Genomic DNA, 6,774 nt, shown 5'->3' with positions numbered 1-6,774 from the left:
AAAGCCATTTAAGAGAGGACAATGTAAAATAAATCAGCTCTCTATAGCTGCACTTGTTTTTACGCTGCAGCATTTGACTCAGCAGGAGGCTTTTCATTATATGTTGCTCAGTTCGTTCTTAAGGTAAGTGATGCATGGATGAGTAACCGCGATAGTGTGTTTTTTGGGTTTGGGGTCAAAGCCAGAGTAGCTACAGAAAAAGTAGCAACTCACACTGTCCAAATGTTTTATTCAATAAGGTACAGCTACAATGCTGACATGAGTAATATTGATGCTATCAGACATTGCTAACCTAATGCTGTCACAAAAACTAAGATGTTTAGACATGATTTTTTGTCCACTAAGGAAATATATTGAATTGTCTCTTCATTGATATGATTCTAACAGAACAATAAAGGCAAGGGAAATGTATTTGTTAAGCACATTTCATACACAAGGAAATTTAATGTGCTTTACGTGTTTAAAAAGCTCAACAGAAAACATTATACAGTTTAAAAATGAGTAACATTTACAATGGCAGTAAAAACATTAAATCAACAATAGAATTATTAAAAACCTCCCACCCAGTCATATGCAGTCGAGAACAGAAGTGTCACCATGTTTGCTGTGAACTCTGGGCTCCACTATTTGACCTGTGTCCATAGATCTATGAGACCTGGTGGCTTCATACCTGGATATATTATGTAGGTAGTTGAAGGGTGTTTTTGTGATTGATTTGATCTGATGACTGAATGTCAGATCCGAGTCAATCAGAAAACCAAGGTTTGGGACTTGGTCTTTAGCTTTTAAAGATCGAGACTCAAGGTGCTCGCTGACAGCAGTCCCCTTTTCTTGTTACCAAAGACAATCACCTTCACCTTGTCTTGATTTTGATGATGAAAGTTTTCACTCATCCAACAATTTACCTTTTCTAAGCAGTCACACAACACCTATACTGGAGTATTTAAAGGTAGAACAAAAAGGGTCCAGAAACAGAGCCCTGAGGAATGCCACAGGCAAGCTTAATTTGGGCAGGATCCTGCCGGAGCAAGATCCGACACCTCCTCCAGAACAATTTTTTTGCTTTTAGGTGTTTTGTTTAAATTTAGAAGCATTCAGTTTGGACAGCTGTGTCTTTCATTGAGTTGAAATCACTGGAAATTTCATTGTAAACAGAAAATTGAATGTAGACAGCGCGAGTGAGGGGAAAGTCAAACTACGCCCCCATGATACATCTAAAGGGTGATTTGCGCAAAGAAATGTTTTTCTGTCAGCTTGGAAGATGGTAGAACATGTCTAAAAAAATGCAGTTGGATTTAAAGAGCTTTTTTAAGCCAATAAGTGAAGCTAAGCCTGAGGTTTAGAAGTCCAAGCTTGTTTCTGTGGAAATCGAAGAGCAGCAGCAGCAGCACAACAGCAGTTAGCTTAGTGAGCTTAGTGACTAGCAGCACCTGTAGCAATAATGGTAATGCAGAAGCACCTTCCTCCAACAGACAGGACACATGAGGAGAACTCATGGTGGACTCAAGATGAGCTGCTACTCTTGGCTTATGAAAGACAAGGCAGGCCTCGGCTGCAAATATGTTAAAAAGTTGCAAAAATACAAAGTTCTTCATGGCAGTTTTTTTGGCTGTTTTGACAAATAAAAGGTAAGCACGTATTTTATTTTCATTTTCTGCTGTGCTGCTGATTGATTAGAGGAGTTATGGCCTTATTTTATGGGTGTAAATGTTTGAAAATATTTTATGTTTGTGATTATCTGTGCTTTGTTAACACTAATTGGTTGTTTGCATTCACGTAATAGTATTGGCCCAATTAGGTAGCAAAAGGTGCTTTAAAATGTTTTATTCCATGACATTTTTGTTGATCTCTTAGTGCTGGAGCAACACCCGGCGTTTGTTCCGAGACCTGATGATTTACAAATTAAGCACTGCCCACAGGACATTGGTAATCTGTCAGATTCAAAGTTTCTAATTTCCTTAAAAACATAACTTCGCTTATCCAAGTAGGACCTAAACCATTGCAGTACTTTTTCCATTTAGCCCAACTACATTTGCAATTGTTGAAGCAAAATGTTATGGTCCACAGTGTCAGATGCAGCTCTTAGATCTATTAAAACGAGAACAGACACTTTTCCTGAATCAGTGTTCAATGTTTTGCCATTCAGCACTTTAATAAGAGCTGTTTCTGTGCTGTAATGAGAACAAAATCCTGACTGCAATTTATCAAATATTCTGTTGAAGGGAAAGAAATGACTCAGTTAGTTGAATACCACCTCCTCGAAGGAAAACACAAAGCCTACTGCAATAAAACATATAAAATATTGTATCCAAGCAGCAGAAAGATGATCTGTTATATTACATTGCAAATGTTAAGTATAATGTATTTAGGATTACAAGGATGAAGTTAACACAGCTTTAGCATAGAAGAGCCTTCGTGCAGAAACAAAGATAAATGATTCCCCTCACTCTTATAACAAAATACAGCACTAAACACAAACTATAACTCAGTAAATAACATTTTTATATAATTACTGTGCACATCTACAAACGGATGCCCTGGTATTTTCAGCAATTGAGTAAAGCAGAGCAACCCAGGCAATGCTGAGGTAGGACTGACCGCTCTGAGCGCAGCCAAGGAACATTACTCAATTTCCAGCTTATTGTTGAGGCTCATTTAGCAAAGGCTCCTCTGGACTATCATCAATATCTTCTCCAAAGAGGTGTAGGAACTGGAGGAGGCCGGACTTCCCCATTCGTGTACTCCACAGTGCCAATGAGACTCTTTCATTTTCTTTAAAATCATGTTGTATTAAGCATTATTTTAATGTCATGCTGGCAGGAGGTTTTTACTGATGATAGCTAAAAATCTGATGAAGTCGGTAACATGAGGCCATCCAGGGAGTCTGACAAGTGGTTGGACTGTGGATACAAAGCACATCTACAGAGATGCTGGGAAAACCAATTTATGGTTTGGTAATTAATTTATAAAATTCAGTCTGAATTGTTACATTTTCTTATCTATTTCTTCTTCTGTTGAAAAAATGTTTTTTTCCCCATGAAAATTTCAGATGGTGACATTATTTTATCTACCATATTTCATCCAATCCCCAATCCACACACGCATGCACGCGCGCGTGCGCACACACACACACCATTTTATATGCTTTTAACACATTAATTGTATGAAAAAACCAGTTGCCTAAGATATTCCACATAGTATAGGTGTAATGTTAAGAGATAATTAGGAAATTTTACTACATCTCTAAATTTTAATTATGTTTAATTACAATCAATTACATTTACTGAGCCTGAAAAAAATAACTTCATAAAAATGAACCTTCCTCTTACGTTAGCTTTCTGTTAGGATCTCTTTTCCAGCTCCTAAATCAGCTGTAAAATACACTAAAAATAAATAGCTATCATTTAATTTCTTTCTTATCTATTAGTTAGCTTGTTAGGCCTCCTAATCATTGAAAATATAGGTATTAATATTTTTTGGTGTGGGCGTCTGAGTCTTTTTGTGTCAGTATACCCCTAGATTAAAAATACTTTTTGTAAAATGTGGGAAAGCTTGGTATGAAATATATTTAAAAAATTGTTAGCTACATATAATACATGGTTCCCCAGTTTTGCGTTAAATTATAATTGACAGTTTTTATAAAATTTTCATTACAATTACAAAGTAAATTATCTCAACTCAATTACAATTTAATTACTATTACGACAGCAGCACATTTTCAAAACTACAATTACAATTATAATTATGACATGATTGTAATTAATTAACAATTACGCAATTACAATTATAATTGACCCCAACCCTGGCCCGAGCATTAAATGTGGTGCGGATTTTACTTCTTTTTATTATTCTTTAATCGTCACTTGACTTAAATTTTAGAGGTCCTTCCCGGGTGTGCAATTTTGTGAAATTTGGTGGAAAATGTAATGTTGTTGATGCATTTTTGGGACTTGTTAGCACCACCTACAGTTTTTAACTTTCCACTGGTTTGACCTAGCTGGATGTTATTCAGTAGGTATAGGTAATGGACCGTGACTAGCAAAAATTATGTAATTTGGACCTCTAACCTAAATTTAACAAAGGTTCGCGCTTTTTCTTCATTTTTTTGCCAAAACACACCGTCTTTAAAGGTGCAATATGTAGAATTTGCAACTTTTAAATATGTCTTAAATACCTAAAATAAAAATTTGAGTGTTAAGAAACATGTCCTTAGCTTTCATTATTTTTTTTTTTTTAGACTACTTAGTTATATATGCATTAATAAATATTACCAGCCCAGCCAACCTGTAGTACCTATTTTCCACCGGTTGGGTGAGTATAAGCCTATTTACAGCAGAGCAATCCCTGAACTAGGCCATCTGTGGTAACAAACACCCATCAAACATGTAAAGCTGACGATATGCATCAGCCCACATGGGCCCGCTGAAAACATTTGCGGGGGTGTAGCAGAGAATATTCTCACCTGTACATTCATCGGATATGGCGGAAGTGTCGGTTTTACTCAGTAATATGCCACCTGGTGGTGGCAGAAAGTGCTTGCAAATCTCATATATTGCACCTTTAAAAGCAAACTCCTCCTAGAGCATTCATCATTTCCACTTGAAATTTGAGATTTCTGTTCTTGACAATTTGGAGACCATAATTTCTTCGTGTTCATTTTTCTTGCACGCCGCTCCTCCCCTGATGAACTCTGGCACCCCCGGTGGAGACACGACCCGCACTTTGAAAACGCAGCCGGTAGGAAGGAGTTGCCTCGTGCCTCGATGGGCGCGGAAGGTGAAAAGGCCCATTATCACTGCTTGCAGTTTTAATTTTCTTTGTCATTGTGAGAAATTATGTTAGTGCAAACATTTTCACCTCATGTTAGACCTCAAAAGTTTGACTTGTTATGTCTCAGAATGATGATGACAAAGAAGATGTAACCATTTTTTTGGTTACATTAAAACCCACCAAAACCTAAATCAAAACCTGCCTTGCATATCTTGCATGTGGTCACCTCCTGAGTTCCTGAAGGTTGAGACTGAGGTCCTGTAACTGACTGGGGCAAAAGGCAACTCCCTGCTGTGATCAACTGCTGACTACAGAGCTGTGTGATTGGCAGCATCGCAGTGGCCGAGCCTTCCTGGTGTTTTATCACTTCACCTGCCCTCAAACAGACTGTTAGGGTTTTCCCCCATCAGCGTTTCTGCAGTACTGACAGCTCTCAGAGACACATCAGTCAAGGTTAAAAAGCCTGCAGTGAAGCGAGGTGGCAGAAACATGTTGATCTGGGAACTGTATCATTACATCACAACAATAGAACAGAATGATGGTGCAGTCGTAGATGCTGAGTTTGCATATCTTCTCTGCCTCCACTCTCCGTTTCCTGTTCTGACCATTACCTCAGTGTAATTGATCCACATCTAGCCAGTAGTACTGCAGTTATGCAATGATACTGCACTATATCAACTGGCACAACTTCAGCTAAATATTAAATGGTGCTGTCAAACAATCAATTTTTTTAACCGCAAGATTTAGCTTGAGTTGGTTTTTTTTGCTGAAACCCTGTGTATTGTGTTGTAGCAACATGTAAAACTGATGTTTAAAAATGACATTTTTGCACTGACTCCATCTGATCTTTTTTTTTTACATCACTTTAAAATGAACTTGAAAATACATTTTTGAAAATGAAATTTAGATATTTGTTGTCTTTTTTTTAATAATCATAGAAGTTGTATTTTGCAAATAATATGTTTACATCACCATTTACAGTCAAACAGTTTGAGGCACTGTAAGCTCAGTCTTTGATATATCCGCCTGAGACCCAGCAATGCATTTCTGTCCTCTGCCAGACTCTCTAAGTCGAACACTATTTATTTTATCAGCTTCAGTCCCACTGTACTGTCAAGACGACACCCTGGCCTTTCCAATGATGTCTCACTTGTGTGGGTGTGGCTAAATTAACACATGGACTGTCTTTCCAAAAATGTCTGGTATCTCAGCTTCCTCATTTTTTGAGAGCAAGGGAAGTAAATTAAAATTTCTCTTGATGACATGATACTAATGTTGTTAATAATCAAATTGTTGAATCAATAAAAGACTCTTAACTTCAACTCAGTGAAGTTTTTAGAAACATAGAGTAATTCCAACCCTTTCAAAACACAAGTTTTATTCTGTGTCCTTTGTAATAGACAGCAGGACTTGCTAACCCCTGTTTTTAACAGATTTCATTTTAGATTTAGAGCTGTTAGGTTATTTCTACTAGTACTTCTGAACCAAGGCTGCCACTTGCTGCTTGACCCTCTGATCACATTCTGCCTCCGTAACCGTTACTCCACCAGCCCAGGGCCTTTGTGAGATGTTTTACAAAAAATAATGTTTAGTGTTTAGATGTATTTGTCTCATCTAACTGTTGTGATGTTCGTGAAATGCAAATAAATTTAGACTAATAATCGAAAAAAGCGGCGGCATGTTTCTGGGGAGCCCTCATTAGGGACACCGCCCTAACTCTCCTGTCTTGGCTGCATTAAACACCGCCTAAACCACCTGAAACCACATCTAAACTGTCAAAAAACTGCGCAAATTGTTACAGACTCCTAAATACAGAGCCAACCAGTGCCTGCTTAACTTTGCTGTGCCTGTTAAACTTTGTCCCTATCGTGATCTATTATATCTGGCGATACCCAGCCCTAGCCAGAACACACAGAAAAACTGTAAGAGAAGGTGAAGCTTTGTTAGCTTGCAAACCTGTCAGTACTTCCACCTACTAAAAACAGTACAACTAGAATGAGGGGG

Source organism: Gouania willdenowi, chromosome 13 (genome assembly GCF_900634775.1).
Source record: "Gouania willdenowi chromosome 13, fGouWil2.1, whole genome shotgun sequence".
NCBI lineage: Eukaryota > Metazoa > Chordata > Actinopteri > Blenniiformes > Gobiesocidae > Gouania > Gouania willdenowi.
Note: the sequence above shows the minus strand (reverse complement) of the source record.